At 36.2% G+C, this 24,237-nt stretch overlaps 1 protein-coding gene and 1 pseudogene across 3 annotated transcripts in view; both read right to left on the bottom strand.

Annotated features, from left to right (window-relative positions):
• Positions 1 to 7,298, bottom strand: part of LOC108977117 (putative fatty acyl-CoA reductase CG5065) — a 34,647-nt gene extending 27,349 nt beyond the window's left edge. The window contains exon 1 of one of the 3 annotated variants that reach the window (XM_018946653.1): positions 7,028 to 7,298. The gene's annotated coding sequence lies outside the window, so the exon portion shown is untranslated. The remainder of the gene's footprint in view (positions 1 to 7,027) is intronic. The other 2 variants (XM_018946656.1, XM_018946654.1) reach the window with 2 other exon arrangements.
• An 8,705-nt stretch (positions 7,299 to 16,003) lies between these two features.
• LOC108977091 lies at positions 16,004 to 20,750 on the bottom strand (annotated as a pseudogene).
• Between the last annotated feature and the right edge of the window lie 3,487 nt (positions 20,751 to 24,237).

The raw sequence follows: 24,237 nt of genomic DNA, 5'->3' as shown, positions 1-24,237 counted from the left end.
GTTTATTATGTTTTTTGTGCATTTTTGGCGCTTGAAAATTTTTAGCAAATTTCGATCAAACTCGTTTACAGTCAGTATTTTTCCACAAACTTTTTGATTTCGCATTTTCAAGTGAATTTAAAATTTCATTATGATAATATTTTTACGATTTCTCTTCAAGTCTTTATTATTATGGATGGCAGTATTTACCGCAACGATGCAAAATAGCAAAAGCAAAAGTGTTGCAAATACTTCAAATTGAGGAGTTTTCGGCTTTTGGCTGGCATTTTTATCTGGGTTTATAATTATCAAACTGGTTTAAGTCAAATTCGATATTTTATTGCTTTGCCTGATTAACTTTCATTGCAAAAAGGCTAACAAACAAAAAGTAAAGCCCCCGGCTTTTATATGCCAAAGAACCACTCAGAAACGTCGTGGCTTTGAATTCCCTTTACTTGATGACCAAGCAGTCTATTATATACAACAAATAATTTATGGTAAAGTCACCAGTTTTGTTAGAATTTAATATCACAAATTAAATCATTTCACCAATACACACAACTCTTTAGACTCTATTCCGGTTCATTATGTAAACATCTTACATACTCTTAAAGAAATATGTGAAGAGCAGAGCTAAATTCTCAAAATATTTACATACTCATATGTGCAACACTCCATAATAAACAAGTAAAAAATCATTAACAGTAAAATTTTAAAGAAACAGAAACCTGTCAGTGTGTTTTTGTAAATTCTGTTTTATTATGAATACAAATTGCCTTTTAATACTAATATATATATATATATGTCTATATATTTTATATTTTAATTATGCAAAAGCAGAAAGTAAAAAATAAATAGAACAACAAGAAATAAACAGTTGTGCCGAAGCTTTAATAATACCCTTCACATGTGCATTTCTTAAAGCGTAAAACAATTTTATTTTGATTTTGATCTGTCAGTTTGTATGTACGGCAGCTAATTCTATAGTGGACCGATCTGAATAATTTCTCTAAAGGTTGTAGAATATTAGGCAATAATCTATGCAAAAATTTGTCCACGCAACAACTTGATTTTAAACGGTCAGCTTGTACGCCAGCCATATGTTGTAGTAATCTAATATCGGCGTTCCCGACAAACGACCAGCTACTTGAAGAGAATAAGACTTTTACTAAATTTCGGATTGATTTCTTCATTGGATGACTAGTTTTGCATATATACAGACGGACATGGCTAAGTCGACTCAGTTCGTCACGTTGATCAAATATATATCCTAAGTAATTTCGTTTGACGAAAAAAGCTGATCTAATTGAATTTTTCACAGCAAATTCACATCTAACTACTACTAGCCAATATTACTCGTACTACTGAAATGTATTGTGATCAGTTGCACCAATTAAGTAATGCACTCAAACAGGAGAGATCAATGATCAATAGACAAGTTGTGGTGTTTTAACAGGATAATGCGAGACCTCATATAAGTTTGATGACTCGCCAAAAGCTTTTGCAGTCTGAATGGAATATGCTTCCGCACAGACCATTTTCTAGACTTGGCACCTTCGATCCATATGTTGTGTCGGTTTCTGAAAAATTTGTTCGATGCGTGAACTTTCACCTCAAATCAGGACGTCTAAAACCTTTGTGGGTGGAATCAATCTGATGCCTAAAAGATAGAAAAACGTATTGGGTTGAAATTTAGAATCTTATTTATTGACGTAGACAACGCTACGCGGTTATAACCGTAGAGAATGCTATATGTAATTTCATAAAATATTTTACACAATAAAAACACCGTGTTTAAATTGTGCTCAGAAATACGAAATTACTTAGTGAACGACCCAATATATAGTATAATCTTTGTGAGGTCTCCGACGCTCCCTTATGGGTATTACAAGCTTCGCGCCAAACTTAATGTAATAGTTTAGGGTATAAAAATACGAAAACAAAAAAATAAGTTAAGCTGACTGTCTGACCAAAAACGAAAGTGTAGGCTGCATGGCTTCAAGCGAAATAATAGGATGAGTGATGCCGTTGGCGCTCATTTATTCACTTCGAAAGCGACTAATTTTGTAATGCCACATACATATGTATGTAAGTGTATGTGTGTGGCAAAAACTCGATTTGCTTCTTTATTTTTGCCAACTATTTTTCTCATTTTTCGTTTGTAAACAATATTTGATCGATGGAATGGTTTTCAAACTGTGCCTTTTATGCAATGAGTTGCAAGTATTTACCGTTAAATTGGAAATAAAATACGAATATAAATATGCTGAAATTAAAAAATATAATTAAGACTTTGTGCAACTCCTGGAAATGTTCGAATAAAGATTAATTTTGATTTCGTTAACCGTAATTTACATTTTAATTGATTTGTTGGCAAAATATACCATAAATTGGATTTTTTAACTGCATTTGGAATTTTTAGTTTTTAAAAAACAATAAATTCATACTTATTTACATATATGCATTTCATAACTTAATAACTGCACTTGGAGTGTTTTTATATTTGCTTATTAGTATTTCTCACATTTTCAGCAATGGCAAATATTTGTAGCTGAAAGCTATTAACAATTGTTTACTTCAGTGTTTTATGCATATTGTCGCTAATGGACTCCAAGTTAAAGAGCATCCATCGTGTTAAAACCAAGCTTAACTACCCGCAAAATGAGCGCACTTCAGGCCCCATTGCGATGGTTAAGTGTGAAAAGACAACAGAAAAAAGACATAAAACTTAAAACGTCTGCTTTTACTAATTGCAATCTCAGCAGTGACTGTGTGGTGTAAAATGCGGCAATGCAAGAGATGAGTTAGCAGCGTTTATGCTACCGCCTGAAGATATAATCGCTTCGGCATTTTTGTTTGCTACGAATGGTTTCATTTGAAATGATGCAACAATGCAGCACAAGTTCATGACTTGACCTTGTCTTACTTTTGTAAATTTCGTGCATATTAGGTAAACAAAACTAGCAAAGGGTACCGACAGGTCACCAGTGCAATGGAGGATTTCAATAAAATACTCACAAGCATGTTTCAAACTGAGGTCTGTAGGAAAATATTAAAAAAAAATATACATATATTTAACTATAAAGCGTTCGAGTTTCCATTAATTTTGTAGTGGGACCTAAACTTCTGGTGCCGACTAAGCTGTAACTTGATAATACGAACTCAAGACGTCTGTATTTAATCGAATTCAAAGCAAAATATAAAATTAATTTTGTTCCGCTGTATTCAGAAGCAAAACCTACAATGAAGTATATGTATACTGTTGAACATTTAAATAAACTTGGAAAAGGACAGTACTTTGAGCGACACTGCTTGAGAAACTACTTTGGCGCAAAAGACAATCGAAGTTTGTCAAAAAGTCCTGCCGCATAAATGCTTTCTTACATGAACAATCGGATTTACGCAAAAGAAAAGTTACACAGATCTTATTTGCGGTTGAATTTTCAAGACTCTGAACAAGTGATTGTAATATCACAGCAATGTCTTTCATCCATACCATTTCTCTACTGGGAGTTAAAGCCTTGCATATCGAGTTTAAGTGGCCGATTGATAAAAAAGTTTTATTTTTAAAGTAAGCGAAGCGTTTTAGCTTTTAATTGGCTACAAATCTGTGTGTATTCGTATGAAATAAATTACCTTAGTTTAGATGCCCCTTGTCATATAGCTGTGAACATATATTTACTTAGGTACAAATATTCAAATATCTAAGTATGCATGCATGACGTTATTCGGTTATCTTCTCATTTATCTTATTGTTGTTTACCTTCTTCTCTCCAACTTCAATGACTTCTCATTACAAAACATTTTAATGTAGCTGTCGAATACGTTAATTTTGCTTTTTTGAATATTGTTTTAGACGTTTCTCTTTCAAGTATTGAGTAATTAAGTTATGATGCATTGTGTGATTTAAGGGGTGAGAAGGGGTTTAAATTTGTTTCGAATTTTTTTCTCTTAAACTAATGCAAAGTACCACAAAAATGATGTGTTAAAATTCCAAATCGGTTGAAGCGAAATTTATGAAATTTTGAGTGGAGTTTTTAATATTTCCCATGAAATATTGTTCAAATCAGCGATGTGACCAAAATATGTCTTCTCTGAGCGCTACCTTTGCCACGATTACAAAATTGTGCTTGGCGACTGTAACGCCAGGGTAGACAAAGGAGGTTCTTCAGCCTCCACGATGAAAGAACCCCAAATGGGTTGAGGCTGATTGACTTCGCCGGGGTCCGAAACATGGTTATCTGTAGTACTAGATTCCAGTCCAACCACATCGATCATGTTGTGATAGACGGAAGACATGTCTCCAGTTTAGATCTGCTTACTACCCGAGGTCCTAACATTGTCTCATACCACTTTTTTGTTACGGCCAAGATATGCACCCTCCTCTGTGCAAGAAAAAGCACATGTTAACAAATATAAGGGAGGCTCAACGTTGGGAAGCTGCAATTACAGCAGGCAGCCGAACGGTTTTCCACTCGACTTGCACTGCTGCTCTCTGAGAGTACTCATCAGTAACTCGGTATAAGGGAATTGAGGGACATCATTTCAAGCTCCAAAGTACAGCTGTAAACGAAATCATTGGTTTTCGGTAAATGCAAGAGAACAGCTGGAACGATGTGCAATCCACAAGAAGGAAGACCTTACAATCTGCGCCAACTACCGTGGGATAAGCCTCTTCAACATCACATATAAGGTTCTAACGAGCGTATTGTGTGCAAGATTAAAGCCCATCGTCAACAAACTGATGGGACCTTTTCAGTATGACTTCAAGCCTGGACAAACCTGATATTGACCATGCGCCAAACCTTGGAAAAGCAACGTGGAAAGAGCTGCTTTTAACAATACGAAAACGAGCTGTATTTATTCCACTCTGACTGAATTCGGTATCCCGGTAATCCCGGCAAAATTGTTTTGTAAACTGTCAGGATCGGGAAGGACCACTCCTAACCGCATTGATGAATATACTTCAGGGAGTTTGACGCAGTACCCGTCGGGGGAAATATGTGAAGAGAAAGATCTCGACTCCTTTGGAAAGACCAGGTGGAGAAGGACCTGGCTACACTTGGAATCACCAATTGGCGCCAAACATCCCAAAAAAGAAGAAGAGTATTCCTCAAATATCACACTACATATATTGTATTCATATATACATTTGTAACTGTTTCATAAAAAAATCAAATCAATGGACCTGATTTTACACAATAATATTGAAAAATAACCATCTTGAAGATTTATTTATTTCTCAAATTCTTCTTCTTTCTAGTGTACAGAAACTTGACGTAACAAACTTATGTTTTGCATATTAGAACTATACCGGCATTTTCTTAGCGAAAAAAGTAAGTTCTTCATTCGGAAAAAATGTGAAATAAAAAATGACAGTTATTATATAATTCGAGGTACTGTGATTAGCGTCCAACGTTTGGGTTCCGGCACTTTTGTCTCTCGAATTTCGCGGTTCGCTGGACGCAGAAATTTATTGCGTATAATTTTGCATCATTACTTTATTTTTACAACTTCATTTTCTTATTTCGTTGAGCATGAAAACGTATTGTAACGTTAGCCGATTCATCTATTAGCATTAGGATAAAATGAATAAGGTTTAGTAATTAAACCAAAAAACATATATTTTTTAAAGGAAAATTCCAGGTTTTTTGTTTTCAGCTAAATTATTTTGTTAAAAAAAAGGGATTTCGAAACAACTGAGTAATCTCTCAAAGAAGGTGAATGTCAATTAACAAATATGGGCAAGCTATGGATGGAAATATTGCTTGATATTCTTGGAAAAACATAAAATAGAAGATATCTGAGGTCGTGACAGATTTGCATTTACAGAGTTTCCTAACGAGCACTATTGATTGCTATTAATCGGGTGCTGTTAAATACCTAAGTATGGTCTTTAAGCGGAAGTAAGGTAAACTTAATATGCATTTCAACAATTTTATGAAAATTAAATGTTCGTAACTTGACTTTATCTTTGAAAAAAAAATATATGAGCAGAGCCTAGCATCTCGGCAACCTAAGTGTTAGGTATTTGAGGGATATTTCTTTGCCGTAGCAAATTATTTGTTTGTCTCTTTATAGAAAATAACATAATAACTTAAATTAATATATTTATGTGTGGGAGACATACTTTGTTAGATAATTTTTTTGTGATATCAATTATCCTATACTATGTTTGATCAAGTTTCAATGAATTTCGTGCGTTTTACCCTGAGAGGGGCTCCGGCGAAGAGCGTTTGCGAGTTCTTCATCTTTAGTTGTCTCTGATTCCTCTCTACGTAGACACTCATACAAGTGTTATCGCGATTAACCCAATTAAAAATGAAGCTGCACTCTCCGTTATTAGCGCGCAGTTTATGAGTTGGAATTCACTATTATTATGCGAACAAAGTTCAGTTAATTCTACAATGGCTGTTATTAGAAGCGATCTGCAATACACACATACAAATTATAATCTCTATACCACACACACACATCTTAATTAATATATTGACATTTAACCTTTTAAAGTTAGCTAAAAATATAATACATGACGCCAAAAAATGCGCTCTTTCCTCTATGCAACAAAAGACTTAAGCAACGAACCGCATTGATTATGCGCTTATGATCGCTTTCGCATGCTCGCGCGTTTACTCCCTTGTCAGCGCTTTCGTACGCAATTTCTGATATTTATTAAGTGTAAGTAAGAATATGCGAAAAAATTGCTCGTTTCCTTCAAAGCAAGCTTTTAAACATTTTCGGCAATGGAAGACGCCATCAGCCTAAAAGTTAAAAATGACTTATTTTTTATGATTTGTACACTATTTCAGCAAATAAGTTCCGCAGTTGCATTATGTTTACAGTTAAACGAAGCATTTTGAGGCACAAGGCAAACATGCTTAACCCCCAGCCAACACATCAGCCAGTACACGTTCAGATGGAGTGACGCTTGCCAAGGAGTTGCGCGAAAAATCAACACGAATCAACACGAGCAAATAGCCATAAATAAACTTATAAATATGCAATAAATGAAGACACTAGTTAGCTGTTGTCTTAGGTTAGTACGTACACGTTCGACGGTCACTGCGCTTGCTCGACTGATGAATGTATGCTGTGAAATTATAACGTAAAAGTTACACTCGATTTTCCTTCGAATGTGCCAAAATCTGCTGACAGTAAATTAATTAAAAACTTTTAACTCTTCACAAACAAAGTGACTTTCAATCAAAAGTTGTTTGCTTTGATTACAATTCCACTTGAGAGCTTTCACGTTTATTTTTGCGCTTTGCTACGCACCGAGCAACGTCCGATTGTAGACTGAGCCATAACCACTGCTTGTCGGTTAATATGAATGGAACGGCCAGAGCAGGCAGCGGAGACGCCAACGTCGCAAGCACCACCGCTGCGCTGACAATAGCAAGCAGGTTGCGACCGCTGCGCGTCAATGCGGCACACTTGCACTGAAAGAGTTTTGTGTATGTGTGAGGATACAGCGTCACACTTGCAAAAATATACTTGCATTTTTCGATGTGTAATTGGCCCGCTTTATGGCTGTGATACGAGTAGTTTGAGATGAAATTATAGCCATTAATATTATTGCCTCTACTAGAATTCGGTTCGTTGTCATTGTGCGCTTTAAGTTATTCTGCCTGCACAATTAGCTGCTTCCAAAGTAGAACGAAGAAATGCGCATACGAAATATTTAGACAATCAAAAAAGCGCAAGCTGGTTGCTGGCTGATTTGCCTTTACTTTTATTTTATAAAAATACAAACAACTCGCGCACCGCAATCTTTGATCGGACGCGCTTGAATGCCGAAATTTTGAACGCTGTTCATCAAGAGAACCAGTTCAGCTGCAACGCCCTGCCGCATAGGACTACCATTGTGCTGCATGCTGCCCGCTTCGCCCAGTTCCGAGCCACACTTTGTTTCACTAGCGGCAGCTCACTAATTAACCAGCGGATTATTGATTTTCAGCTGCAAGCATTTCTGGTCGATTGATTTTAGATTACTTTGTTGGTCTTTCTGTCAACTTGTTTACTTTGTGCTTTGCAAGATATGAAAAATGTTAGTTAGTTGCAATCGTTGCTTTATCTTGGAGTATGCATTCGGTGTGTAAGTATGTGTGGGGGCACAGTGCAGACCCGCTTAAGTTTTTTTTTTTGCTTCACGCTCCGCTTGCTGCTATGCTTGATAACAGGCTGAGATGCCCTAGTATTGTTTTTGATACTGTTTTTTATGGTTTGATGCTTTGTATTGTGTTTAAAGTGATATGAGTTTTGTTTAAAATTACTTTAAGTTATTTAATTGTTTCTTTTTGCATTCACATTCACCTTGCATTATTTCATTTGTGTGTGATAAATTTCCATAAGTTATATAAAGCTTGTCAAAAAAATATAGAGACCAGTGTTAGGAATCTCAAAGATAATTGTCATTTTAAGATTTATCGAAAGAAGTGACATTTATTGGTACAGATTTTAGTTCTCGAATCGAATATAAAGATCTAATATGTAATAGACTATAAAATGTTGCTGCTCAATACAAAACAACACCTTGGAAGAGCTTTTGTACTACCTTTAAAAATACCAACTAGGTGCAGAGGCTCAAAAGTAAAAGCCCCGCCTCGCGCAGTATAATTCGCAAGAGTAGCCGAGAGTGCATGGATAACTGTTATGATTCATTAAAAGACCTAGATAGTGTGCCCCTTCTTGGCTGTAAAGCCGTGGTAAATCCCACCTATGAAAGGAATAGTGCGGCAAAAGTTCCTTAATACATCATTACGGAGAATAAAATAAAAGTAGATATAATTCGACCTATACAAATCTCCGGTATGGTCGATTTTTAGGGTACGCTTAAGCACTCCATACTTTTGCATTTAATTCCGAAGGGTTCTTGGATATGAAGAATACGTGCTTGGAGTGTTATTGGATTTCTCTGGAGCATTCAGTAACGTTTATATATAATCTATTCTGAAGAGTGTCGAATCAATAAGTGTTGCTCTTGAAATAGAACGTTGGTAAACCCTCAAAGGTAGTGGCATATGCAGACGACATTGCAATCTTAGTTACGGGTAGTCCAATTTTGCCTTGAAGTGCAATAGTGTGGTGGACATAATAAAACTGCGCTGCAAAAACCGCGGAAAGTCTACTGACAGCAAGAGAATTTACACATAGCACCTTTGGGCATAGCTCGGTTGGTAATGGTGGTTTAGCAAGTGCCGATAAGGAGCAAGCGACTTCACCTCAACTGGGGTCACATCGATGGCAATGAAGTAGCGGACAGAATTGCAAGGAGTGGTGTACGGCTGTCATCTAATAACGTGACTCATATTGGTAAAACCGTGCATTATAAGAATAGAAGATACTGAAAAACATGTTTGGAATACTCATTGCTCCCAATCTGGTGTAGCACATGCCAGTAGAATAAGGTTGAATAATCGAGATGACTGCAGAAAATGTCAAGAGTAAGGAACCAGGAAAGCAATGGAGTATATTTTGTGCATTTGCCTTACCCCGAACTAACAATGCAGAGCTTAAATCATTTGGGAATCCACGATATGGCATATTGGAAGAGGTATCGGTAGTGAGGCTGCAGAACCTGTTTAAATTTGCGTCAATTGCTAGCATCCTGAACGATAGCTACTTCTCATGAATTACGTAACGCGATTCCATCTGGTATATGTATGTAGCAAAAATGGTATATGCGTGACTCATTAGTCTGCTGGAATAACCTAACAACTAACCTAACAAAACATAATGTAAACACCTATGAAATATTTGCATGTCCATACAATAGCTGGCCCACCCTATAAACTCGATATAATTTCATATACCACCCAAAATTATAAACCGTTGCATATATATATCTATATTAGATTATTATCGCGCAATTAGTAAAATCGCAAGCACTTACCATGAAGGTGAGCGTCTTGATAAGAAAGCTGCGATTTATGTAATTGATGTATGGTTCACTGCATTTTATTTATTTGGCATTTGCCTATGGAAATGCATATAAACATGTCTAATGTGTAGTTCACAATTAGTTTATTACACAAGGTCCTTTCCAAGGTAAACAGGAATTTTTGAATCTGGCGCCCCCTGCTGGCGCCATCTATATGTCTGTACTGGTGCGTTAGAATCTGATATAGTTATCGATTGTTCAGTGACAATTTCATGACATTTCATACATTGGAAGTGAAGTTATTGCGTTTTAAGTGTCAGTATGTTTGTGTAATCGGTGCAAAATTGAGCTTCGAACAGAGAGTAAACATTAAATTTGGTTTTAAAATTGGTAAAACTTTTACCGAAACGTTTCAATTGATGAAACAAGATTATGGTGATGGTTGCCTATCACGAAGCAGAGTGCACGAGTGGTTTCACTGTTTTCAAAGTGGTCGTGACATAAATGACGATGAACATGTGGGCCAATCAAAATCCGTGATCTTCGGAAATTCCATCAAAACTGTGTATGAATTCATCAAAAATCAGCCGAAATCATTATTAAAATTCATGGAAATGGAATTGAACATATCCAAAACATCAATTTATTACATTTTGACCGATAATTCGGGCTTACGAAATATATGTGTACGATTTTTTCCGCACAAATTGACTGACGACCAAAAATTGCTCAGAATCCAACATTCGAAGGTCATCATTAAAGAGGTTAAAAAGGACACAAACCTCCTTTACAATATTGTGACTGGTGACGAAACGTAGTGTTTCCAATATGATCGCGAAACGAAACGCCAGAGTGATGAATGGAAGGCACCAGACGAGCTGAAAGCCAAAAAATCGCGCATGGAAAAGTCAAAAAAGAAGACAATGCTGATTTGTTTTTTATGATTCCAAGGGTATTGTCCACAAAGAATTTGTTCCACCTGGCCAAAACGTTGATGCGGTATTCTCTTGGATTTCTGAAGCGTTTGGTGTGCCGTATTCGGCTTGTTCGGCCCGAATGTATAATGCGCCGTCTCATCAAAACATGCTTGTGACCGATTATTTGACCAAAAATCACATTTTAACCTTAACAACTCCCTATATTCACCTGCTTTTGTACCGTTCGACTTTGCTCATGAATGGAAAGCGTTATGCAGACGTAGAGGCCATTCAAAAAGCTTGCACCGGCATACTGGCGGCCATACCGGCCAACGAGATAAAACACTCGTTCGACATGCCTTTGGACCGTGGAAAAAACTGTATTGAAGCAAGAGGAGACTATTTTGAATAAAATAAATTGATTTTGCCGAAAAAAACCATTTGTTCTGTTTTTTTTAAGTCCTGTTTACATTGGAACGCTCTTGTAATGGATATTTTTGTGCATATAAAGATACCCAAAGAGACAACATAATAATCAAAGAAGATAGGTGTTGCAAACTTCCCTTATAATGTATAGAAATATAATAAGGGTTTACTAGATCATGGTTAAGTATAGTAAACATTAAAATATTCATAAAAATTTTACAAAATTTCTTTCAATTAGTATATAGAAGTAAGTTAAGGGGCTTCCTTTAAAATGAATAATGTCTATACGCAGTTTCATTCAGATTCTAATGTTTTGTTTTGCAAAAGTACTCTAATACACCATTTTCTGCTTCTACTGTAACTTTTTTACTCTATCCATGCAAACCAGCCTGGATATTCTTTACAAATGGTTTAATTCACGCTGATATTATTATTTCAATATAGAGCAAGCACTCTCGTATGTTTAATGTATAACAATTTACTCGTAATAATCGATAAATATTAGTGTCCGACGTTTTATTTACTCTCAAACGATGTCGTCATTATTCTGTAAACAAGTAGTGTTTATAACAGGTGGAGTAAATACGAGAGCGCGTTGAGTTAGGGTGTACGTACGATGGTGGCATTGTTCCTATATAATCGATTTTAATTTGATTCCATGTATACGAATATATATTATATGTAAATATGAAACATGAATATATATTATATGTAAATATGAAATATGAGTTGTTTTGGTAATTAAAATGCAAAATCATTGCAATATAGATACTCGCAGATTGTAAATATAATAATATACTCACAACAAATGTTTCGAGAACTCTGTAAAATATAACATTTGCTCACTTATACTCCTACTATGGTTTTCAACTCCGCTCGATAGAATTGAAGTTGGAGCAATATAACTAATTTTCAGTAATACGATTTTCAATTTTTTTCAGTCCAAGTTCGAGTGATGTTGTCAACCTAAACAATTAAGTTTCGAAATATAGTTAAAAGTTAAAGGTTTTAAAGGAAAAATCAAAATAATTTAGTTGGGTTATTGCTCACAAAAAGGTGAATAATTATTAAAACGAACCTAACTTTTGATTTATTTTACAATGACAATAACATTGGGGCCAAAACTGACAAGCTGCGTATAAGGAAAAGTCAGCCCCTGATGACTTTGCAACTTCGACCGTACTTGAGTTAGTCCAATGATCGCGACACAGATTAAACGAAGTTTTCTGGTACACATATCAACTTAAATAATAACTTATATCATAATTAATTCTAAATGTTTTACTTCGCTTAGTTGTGAGATAAAGCCAATATGATAGGCAGCTTCATATTCCACTAGGATTCGAGCAATCAATGAAGAACTGTAATGATTCCAGGTGAGGTAAGGAGGTTCCAAGCTTTATTTGGTTGAATTGATTGGAATAAATAAATAAATGAATATAAATATTCAACATGGTCTGATAACTCTTTAAATTAATGAGAATCTGACCTATGATTAATAGATCTCGTCGTTTCGAGCTCTGGATTTTATAAATTTCTTAGTCAAAGCTTATTCTATATATCACTAAGGTAGAATAATCTTTATAAACTGATATGAAATTATTCTGGAAGTATATTATATTTTACAGGAGAGTAAGTATGTCTGTTCTCCTGAAGGTTAAGGTCCATCCAATATATTTATTAATTAAAAAATTATTTTAAATCTAAACATTTTTATCGCATAAGCAATTTTGACATCACGATATCTCAGCAGTCCATTTTTATACCCTGAACAGGGTATATTAAGTTTGTCACGAAGTTTGTAACACCCAGAAGGCAAGGTCGGAGACCCTTTAAAGTATATATATAAATGATCAGTATGTCGAGAGGAGTCGATTTAGCCATATCCGTCTGTCTGTATATAATATATACGAACTAGTCCCTCAGTTTTTAAGATATCGTTTTGAAATTTTGCAAACGTCATTTTCTCTTCAAGAAGCTACTCATTTGTAATAACTGCCAATATCAGGCCACTATCGCATATAGCTGCCATACAAACTGAACGATCGGAATCAAGTTCTTGTATGGAAAACTTTCAAATTCGACAAGATATATTCACGAAATTTGGTATAGATTACTTTCTAAAGCAACAATGTAATCTCCGAAAAAATTGTTCATATCGGTTTACTATAGGATATAGCTGCCATACAAACCGAACGATCGGAATCAGGGGCTTGTATGGAAAACTTTCGCATTTGACGTTGTATCTTCACGAAATTTGACATGGATTACCGCTTAAGGTAATAATATAATCTCCGAAAAAAAATTTCAGATCGAATTACTATAGCATATAGCTTCCATACAAACTGAACACATAATTACTAACGGAAATAACCTGTGAAGGGTATTTAGCTTCGGTGCAAGTGAAGTTAACGTTTTTTCTTGTTCTTCACTTACTTAATTACTTAAAATTTAACAGCATATTAGAATATGTATACTGTTTCGTGAATAAACTATATTCATATATAGTAATATAATATAATTAGAAAAGACTAAAGTCCGATGATACTACTGACTGATCTAAGTAGAAATTACAAGGAAGACGAATTTTAAAGCTGAATTTCTTTATTTTTCATTATTATTCCGAAGATTAATTTAGCCGGAGATTCGCCAGTCAGGTTAAACAAGCACAGGTGCATTATCTGTGTGCATATGTGTGTGGCTGTGTTTTTGTGTGAACTTGTACAGTTCGTTTTATTTTCATTTTTGTGTTCGCTTTTCGCAACTGTCTCGGTTTTTGCAAACTTTTGACAATTTCCTTGGCAAAGCTAATATGCAAATCTTCGAATGTGTTATTATGTATTATTTATGCAAGATGTGTGCTTAATTTTTTGCAAGCGTAATAGCATCAAAGGAAAAAATTTAAATGTTATATATTCATTTTTTTGTTATTGGAAGTTTTTGTGTATTGGTGAGTGGTTTTGCATTAAATTAGCAATTGTAGGAAACCAATTTTGGATTTTAAATAATATTTCACTTTTGGTTAATGTTTTATTGTTCATCGAGATTATACAGCGAGTTGGTTATATAATATGCACATTTTTATCTCTTCTTTATGGAAAGTTTATTTAATGAGACGTCAAAAATGTCGCAATGAGGCTTCACTGCCACTTTTACACGCCAATTTGAATAGTTTTCGTCGGTAAAACAGCTACGATTCGAGCTTAAAACAAGCAATGTGGTAATAAACACACGCAGTCTGTTCATTAGGGACGATAACAATTAGTTTCTGAATTATACTGCATATAAGAGGTTGAAATTAAGAACATGAAATTCCGAATTTTCAAAAAAGGATGACGAAAGACACCACTTACGCTGTTATAACCGAGCTGACAACATAGCGCCACTCGTTCTTCCTTTTCGCTGTTTGGCGCCAATTGGAGATTCCAAGTGTAGCCAGATCCTCTTTCCTATGATTGTTCCAATAAAGTGGAGGTCTCTCTCTTGCTCTGCTTCCTACGGCGGATAGTGCGTCGAATATTTTCAGAGTTCATAACTTTGCCAGCGTAGCCGCTGTCTCTTAATTCGCTGAAGTATGCCAATGTCCTCGAATATCTCGTACAGCTCATCGTTCCATCGACTGTGCTACTAGCCGTTGCAATGGGCAAAGAACCATAATTCTTCTGCAAAGCTTTATCTGGAATACACTTAAGGCCATTGTCCATGACTCCGTACCGCTTAGCAGGACATGGATGATGAGTGGCTAGTAGGATTGTAGTAGTACTTGTGCTGCTAACAAACAATAGAATCCGCTGTCAAGCATATGCGGCCGACATTGTTATCATAGCCAGAGGCAAATTTGTGAGTACTCTCTGCGATATCGTACAAAGGGGACTAGGCCTGGCCAAGGGTTGGTGCAACAGTGTTGGACGAAACACTCGCATGCGTCTGGAGCTTTGCGCACCTGCTCGACAGCGGCACTTGAGGCCTTGCTGGAGTTCACCCTGCTGCACCTAGTGATTGGTAAAATCGCCAAGCACTCTGCTTCAACTGTCAGCAGAGGGGACTGGCAGAGGTAAAGTAATCTCGTCGAAATGCATGGAAGAGATAAACGGTATCATACCACTGGCTCTTCTTCTTAGGGACAGCATTACCAAAAGGTGAACTTCATTAAGAAGTTTAAGATCACCCTCGGCAACAAGGCCGAATTGAGCGACTCCACTCTCGATCAGGTGGTACACCAACGGCTGGAAATTGTCGGAGGGAATTGGCACAGGGGTCGCAGGACCACATACAAAACTCTCCATACCTATGGGTAGGTTTCCGAGCATATTCCAAGCGGAGGTATTTGCTATAAGTCGGTGAGTAGAGTTAAACTTTCAACGCTGCTATCGCAAAGAACATATAGCTATACTAAGCGATAGCCAAGCGGACCTCAAGGCGATCTCGTCATACGAGTAAAAGGAGTGTGTAGACTGATTGAATAGTCTGACAGAATGCAACCAAGTGCCATTTATTTGGGTGCCAGGTCACAAAAGGCATCGCTGGAAACGAACTGGGCGATGAGCTTGCCCGCTCTGCAGCATCCACCAGCATGGTAGGACCGGAACCCTTCATAGCGGTAGGTCCCCATACTATAAAGGAATAGTTCTGCAAGGGTGAAGCAGTGGGTAGGGAGAGACATTGGCAACAACTTCACGCAAAGATGCTAATGAATAGTTACAACCTCAAAAGGTTTAAATTTATAATCAATCTCCCAAGAGATAAAGGCAGGCTACTGGTCGCCTTCCCACCGGCCATTGCAATCTCAAGAAGCACTTATTCAATATGGGCCTAGCTTCTTGCGCAAAATTGCCGGTTCTTCGACTTGGAATCCGAAACTCCAGAACACCTGCTGAAGGATTGCACAGGAATCTGTAGACGCAGGGCCGCAGGACCAAGGATCACATCGCCTCTTTAGCACCTGGAAGTATATTGGAATTCATCAATTTGCTGGGGCTAGTTGACACGCTGTGAGTTAGGAGAGGGCACAATAGACCCTAGCTCGCGGTGCAATCCTCATTCATTTATCTATCTACTAATAGGATTTGCTCATCGCGAATGGACTTTATTTCTCAAATGCATACTCTGTACGAGTAGCACCTGTTGGCGAGAGTTATTCTGCGTTGGGTTTTGAGGCTGACATTTGCTTTTTGTGTTAATGATGATTCTAACATAGACGAAATCATCAACGACTTCGAAGTTATGACTGTCAACAGTCACGTGGGAGCCTAATCACGAGTGCGATGCCGGTTTGTTTAATGACAGGAGATATATCGTCATGCCACCGTTCACCATAAGACCCGTTTGCTTCATTTCCTTATTCAGTAAGTAGAAAGCAGAACTAACGGCGCGGTTGTTGAGGCCAATAATATTAATACCACCGCGTAAGCCGTACATTGTTGTAGAAGATTTTACCTTCTCTATTCAGATCTGCAGCTCGAACTATTGCGGGGATATCAAGTTCAAACATATCAGCATAGAAGCATTTCCTTTTAGTGATGTCGAAGGAAGCTTTAAAATCGACTAAGAGGTGGTCTGCAAAAGCATCTTGCTTCCCTCGTATCGCACATATTTTGGTCAATTGTAACTTTATGAATAGGCAGTCTGACTTCTCTCAACTGCGACAATTCACTCCTCATCGTACCAGCTGTTTTCAGAAAACCAGTGGTTTCTTTTGCATCTGTACGTAAGAAGCTAGAAATGCCATCCCACAATTCCCTTATACCGAGTTTCTGAAGAGTTCTCTGAGTGAGCAGGAGTGCAAGTCGAGTAGAAAATCCTTCGGCTGTCTGTTACGATTGCAGCTTCTCGACTTCGAAACATTCTTGTATTTGGTGATGTGTGTTTTCTGCACCAGAGGCGAGTGCGTATCTTCGCTGCCGCTTCCTATGCTGTAATCTAGTACGACAGATAACCATATTTCCGGGGCCGGCGAAGTCGATCAGCCTCAATCCATTTGGGGATGTTTCATTATGAAGGCTAAATTTACCGACCGATTTTGACATCGTAGCGAGAGCACCTCTCCAAGCGTTTATAGAAAACATCTTTGGTCACATCTGTGTATTAACATATGGCAATATCACGCTGCCAATCCCGAAGCAAAAAACTGAAAAGAGAGATACAAAAACATATTAAAAATGCATCAATGAATAAATTAATTCTTTTTTGTTTTTTCTTCTTTTGACATCAGGCTAAATCAATAAATAGACCGATGGCCGAAGTGCGACCGTATGCGGTCTGGCGCTCTTGCGCCACTTTTTTTCAATCAACCAAATCATTAAATAAAATTTGAATAAACTAGTTGCATATAAAATGCATCTGCTTGTCCTTGACGGTGAAAAAACGTAGATGCGCATGTGGGCAGAGCTTTGTTTAGGATTATTTAATCGTTAGTAACATCGATTGAGAGATGCTTCGGAACACATTTAATTTATTTATTTAGGAAATACTCGGGTGTGTTTATGAGTTGCAGAGTATGTCATGACGACTGTGATATCGTATAATCTAATTGCTTCACTAAAATAGAAAATAAGTTCGTGAATCAATTTGGTATATTTTCGAACTATGTTTGCAAAGCAAAAGAATTTGAAAATGTTTTAGAGATCCTAACCTTACATTTTCGAAACAAATTACATATTTTTGGATATAAACAATTTTACTTACATTCTTAAACTGGTCGCCGCAGTACAATAGTATTGTATGGTTGGTTTCCAAATAAAAGTTGTTCTTTTGAAATTTTGATTATTGCATAAACAAAATAACTCGATTTCGATTTGCATTAAGATTGACTTCGACTTTTATTTTACACAAGGTCGTTATGCAAGCTAGCGTTCTGTCGTTAAGCGCTTCCCATGTGAAGTAGTTATTATTTAATGCCGCTCCGCTGCACATGGAAGTAAAGCGGAAGCCGCGCTTTGAACGGCGGCTATCTTTAAGACAATCAAGTCTTTAAGACAATCAAGTGACACACATTTTCGTACGCACATACGTACGCCATTATGATGATAACTGTAGGTTGAAGAAGAAGGTCTTGTCGGTAATTGCCATAAAGTTCTGAAATTTCGCAACTTGTTTGATTGTGAAATTTCGGTCAATTTGTTATTATTGAACAAACATACATACGGTTGATTACGATCAGCTATGGCATAATTATAGCTTGAAGAGGGTATATGAAGTTCACCACAAATTTCGTAACACCCAGAAGAAAACGTCGGAGACGCTATAAGATGTATATACAAATCATCAGTATGACGAGTTGAATCTATTTAGCCCCTCAGTAAAGCTATATTACAAACTAAATGATCGGAATCAAGTTCTTATAAGAAATCTTTAATTTTTATTATTAAAGCTTCGGTACTTTTTGCTTTAAAAAAGACTTCAATTTTGTTTTTAGATTTTAATTTATACTTTCTTATCCTAGTTATAAACCCTTATCATGTATGCAGACTAACACGAGTATACTCGTAGTAGCCACTAGACAAGCACACACCCAAATAGAAAAACTTGACATTATGGGTGGCATACCAATCACATGCCTCAGAGTCGACGGTAGTTATTTTTTGTAAACTATTATCTATGACTAATGTACCTTAATATTTTCCGTATTTTGCAGCTTTAATGCATTAAAAACCTTTAAGGAAAATATTTATACTTACTTTTTATTTATAACAAAAAATGGTTACTACTCCAATACTTTATGAAGTTTTCAAATATTATTTACTTTACTACAACTAGAATTCAAGCCAAAAGTACAAATTAATTCAAATCTACTTAGAATAACGGTATCCTTCATTGTTTCCATTTATATTTGTTTCACTTTGTTAAAAATTTAGCAATGTTGTTAAGTCTTTTAAACAGTGCTTCTAAAATATGTAAACTTATAATTGCTATTGTTGGCTTTTGTGCGCATCTGCCAAGCAAAATAGTGTTATAAGCCTTGCAATAATAATATTTTTCTAAATGCCATAATATAAGTTTTCCCAGAACCGAGTGAAAGGAATGTGACCATGGGCCTCAAACACGACTTTCATTAAAAATTACAAATCGCTGTTTTTGTTTTGCATCATTTAGTAAACCATTCTGTGTATTGAATCCGGCTTGGGTGCAACCGAGCGTTTTATACTCTTGCAAGTTGCAAGCATCAAAGTCAGGGAAATTCCTTAAGGTGCAAAATGCCATCCAAAAGACCGGAATCCAAGAATTATATACAGCGCACGCTCGATAATCTGACCTAATTAAAACCAAGGCAGTTCACATTATCGAAAGTGTTCACATTATGGAATGCTCCAAAAGAATAGTATAGTACGTATTTATACATTGGAATTCACATTTTATTAGTGTTTTCATTACATATACATTTTTACATAACACATATTATACAAAATCTAGGTTTTATTTGAAAAAATCAGTCATCCTTTTCTGTATCTTCTGTGTTTCTAAAAGTTGAAGCACAGCTTTCTCTCTTAGACGTCTTAGTACATTTACATCATTTGGATCGACGTCTTCATGACCAGCCGACCTTAGCGTCTTGCTGAAAATTTCAACTGCTTCAGTCCGCTTAATTTTCTCCTCTACCTCCGATACGCTGCCTTCATCGGAATCGTCTTCTTCTTCATGCTCGTCATTTGCATTATCATCTTCAATATCTTCGTTCCATTCATGAACGCCTGGTAGCGTTAATTCAGCTTGAAATGGTTAATAAGAAAATCATTTTCAATAACCTGCATATCTGTGTGCGATTCTGCGAAAACGAACAAACCTCAGCATTCAAACTGTTAAGGAGATCGACGATATTGCTCATCAAGGCGCGAAGTTCAGCTCCCCATTTTTCTCTTAAAACTGCGAGCAGAACACTATCTTCGGGATCGTTATCATCTGCCGTAAAATTTAAAATATTTTTGCAGCAATTAGCTAATGTTACTTCGCTGATACGACTCCAAGCGGCATCCAAAAGATTTATAGCTCTTCGTAAAGCATTTTTTTTTTCATCGAATCGAGCAAATTGGAGTTTGTTGCTGCTGTTGAGGCTAAAAGGCTGTTTCTGTAATGCAACTTTGTGATCTTTATGGCATTTTGATCCATTGATTGGATGAGGGGAGTAACGTTTGGTGGCATAAACATTGCCAAAATTTGTCCATCCTCCGTTGCCAGCTGAGCTTCATTTGGGTGAGAAAGAGCGTTGTCGATTAGGAGTAGAGCTTTAATTGGCAAACCTTTCTCCTTTAAAAATGACGTTACCTAAAAAACAAATTTAAAAGAAAACAGTTAACAAAATAAAAAAAAAATAAATCCTCACCTGTGGAACGAAGGACTCCATGAAACCATTCCCTGAAAACAGCCGACGCCATCCAGGCGGATTTTGAGCTCTTATAGTCTGTGGGGCATTGAAAGTTTTTAAAGCAACGCGGATTCTTTGCCTTTCCAATTACCAAAAGTTTTAGTTTATGACGTTTTTATGTGGCGTTTGAGCAACATAAAAACGTGCTTCGCTGCTTTTCCGACTTAACGCCTGGGGCTCTCTTTTCCATACTGGACACGTACGTTTTTTCTGACAGAAGTTTCCAGAATAAGCCTGACTTATCAGCATTATATAACTGGTCGTTACACAGCTCCAGTTCGGCTATTTTAGCTTAAGTTTGTCCTTAAATGGATCCACGAGCTGAGGCAGCGAAGACAGTTTTTCGCCTGATATTTGCAGCAGTCGAATAGCGTACCTTTCTTTAAATCCTTGAAGCCATCCATCACTAGCGTTGAAGTTAGATTCATTTTCCTTTACTTGTGCATGCAGCACTTATGTGTTGTTCACGAACTTTAAAATCACTTGTTTTTTTGCTTTGATTCCACAAATTATTGATTTAGCAACTTTGCTAAGAACGTCATAGATGAGCCTCTTTTTAAAGAATCGAGAATATCAGCTTTTTGCTTCAATGTCAAAAACGTGTGTTTTTTAGAATTAATTTTTAACAGAAAATCTAAAACGAAACACTCCACGCGAATACAAAATTGCAACTGAAGTATTACATGCAATTGAAATGAGAGTCTTATTCTATAATTAGGAGATTCCCCAAATTTAGAATTAGCTGAGATCTGTGTAAACTACATTCAAATACTTTAACGTCTTTTGTTCATATTATAGAGCCTTTTGGGTTTGTTAACATTATAGACAAGTCAATGCATAAAAAAGTCTGTTCGCATTATGAGGTTCGAACTATAGAGTGTTCACATTAGCGAGCGTGCGCTGTATGAAGGTTCCTTACTTTTTCAAAGAAAAAACACAGACACTTCAAATTTAACGGGGAATCATTAGAAATAATATTCTTTTGCACTTATTTTATTTTTTTATTTTTTTTGAAGATTATTTCTTTCATATATTAGTCGCGGCGACGTCTCAGATGGTCCATCTGTTGAGTCCAAATTTCGATGGCTCTTTTGGGCATTTCGACTGGTAATTGGCGAATAACATGCGTGATGTTTTGCCTGAATCGGAGCGGGGGCATACCAATCGACCGGCCCAAAAAAAATATCTGCTCACCGAAGTATTCTCTCAACATATCGATTGATTAATACGATGTGTGAGAAGTAGACCCGTAGCGCCGAGATCACAAGCTTTAATTTCAGGCATCAATTAGTCTGTTATCAAAATACATTAAAGGTCACCATTGACGGTTACGTTCTCACCTGCCATTTTTGAAGAAATTTGAATCGATGATCTCAGCGGCTCACAACTCTACACCAACTCGTTGTGTTTTTAGATTAAATGGTACTTCTCAAATATCTTCAGGTTGCTTTTCACCCTAAATGTGGAAATTTCGCACATACCCATTTAGCCAGAAATTAAACTCGCAAACGTCGGATTTTCTTGCGTGCTGGACGTGGTCCATTCGTCCAAATATTATTATTAATAATCTAAAAATGAATGCTGGGTCTCAAGGTGGGTGATGGTGTTGCGAAGAGTTCGCGCAGTAGACGGATTATGTTGAATCTAAGTTGAGCGCAGCGCGCGAAACACATTCTTCATAGAATAACTATCTACAACAACAAGGCTTTTGGAAAAATTACATCTCCTTGGATCACTCGTTAAATATGTCATTCATACACAAACCGACATATTCTACAAAATGTTTGTTAGAAAAATGAAAATCATTATACATTTGTAGTAAGTGGGAGTAGGGGGGTGGTAGGAGCCCGATTTTATATATTTTTACCAATACAACATCCCATGAATATGCCATATACTAATAAAATGTTGATTTTTATTACGGTATCTCACATACCATTACCAATCAAATGGAGTAAAATCACCCAGATGTTATATATTTGTTATATGAGGGCTAGGTCAATTTTGTCCAATTAATGCCCACTGCTATGAGTAAAACACACTCTCTCTCTCACACACTCTCTCTAACTCAAATGTTAGCCGATATAAGTGATATAAGGTCACTTGGAAGTTCGAAAATCGTTGTGGTGGGTATATGGGAGCATTGACATGAATCAACCCATTTTCGACACACGAACATACCATTGTCAGGAAAAGATTATCCCAAAGTTTCAATTATGCATCTCACACATTGAACGATGAACACAGTCCGATGCCCATTTTCGAATATTACCGAATTTGGTTCAGAACGGTCGAGTAGGTCTTGAGAAATTTGATTTTACCTTATAGTGTGCATTTCCAATTTTTATAAAAACCTTTCTTACCATTTAGTGTGTCTGGTGTGTTTAGCTTTGCAGAGTGCGCGGAGTTCGATTTCATCCATTTTTACAGTGTCGGTAATTGTTTTTATAAGAATTGTCCTAATCGAATTTGGCTATTGTAGCTTTGGTGGTCTAGGAGATACGTCCATTACATGTGTTCTAAGCTTCATCAAGATACACAAATTTTTACACCATCTCCTATGAACCACCATCTCGGGTGTGATTTTTATGACTCTGCTGACATTTTCAACATAATCATATTATTCGGTTGACGCGGTTTTATGCCGATTTCACCCATTTTCATAATATCAGAAAATTTTGCTGATAGGCATTTAACGCTTGTGCGGGCAGACGGACGAAAACAGAGTCACTCGATTTTGAAGTCGTCTTCGGTTTTAGGTGATTCAAACAACAGTTGGGTCGAGAGAGTATACAAATTACTAATACATTTAATAGTGGGATTCTGTAACCAGTCTCGAGTCTCTATTTGAGACATTTTGAGGTAAAGTCTCAATTTGTAACTAGTTACTATTCACTAAACAGTCTCTAGCTTTAGTCTCAAAATATTGCCTCAAATTTGAGACCTGGTTGTTAGCAAGTCACAAAACCAAAAAGAACTCTTGTCTGCCATTTTGAATATACTGAATAGAGATCACCATAAATATTAACCGATTGTCGTTTTTTTATATTTTGTAAGCAACTCAAAATCGAAAAGGTTAAAAATAAATCAATTTTACATAAATTTGATAAATATTATGAATCAAAGTCAACATATATTTTTATTTTTATTGATAATTATGTTTTTTGACTATGGTATAGAAAATTTAATGTTTGTTATCGACATATTTATTTTCATTCAAGTGTAAAAACATCTCTGAATAATGAAATGTAATAGATATTGAGACTAACACTTACAGAATAGCAAAACCCTCTCAAAAATTTGTCTCTAACTTAAAATCTCAAATTTAGAGACTTGGGACTGTATCACAGTACAGAATCGCACGGTAAGTTGCATACGAAAACTGAAAATGCCCTTATTTCATCAGTCCATCTGATGATATGACCTTTTGCAAATTATAATATATCTTTTACGATAGAATACTATTTATCATATCAATTCTTAAGACTACTAAAAAATTCTTATGCAGACGTATATAAAGGTAATGCTTAAAAAAATAAAAATATTTATTTTTATTTGTTAACTCAATATTTTATGAAATATCAATTAAAAATTTCAGATCACCCTTATACGCGTTGAGTTCTCCTAAGCCTTACAAAATGCAATACTGTGTATATTTATCCAATCGCTACTCGTTA

This window comes from Bactrocera latifrons, unplaced genomic scaffold (assembly GCF_001853355.1).
Source record: "Bactrocera latifrons isolate USDA-ARS-PBARC rearing strain unplaced genomic scaffold, ASM185335v1 scaffold_84, whole genome shotgun sequence".
Classification (NCBI taxonomy): Eukaryota; Metazoa; Arthropoda; class Insecta; order Diptera; family Tephritidae; genus Bactrocera; species Bactrocera latifrons.
This window is presented reverse-complemented; position numbering and strand designations above follow the sequence as displayed.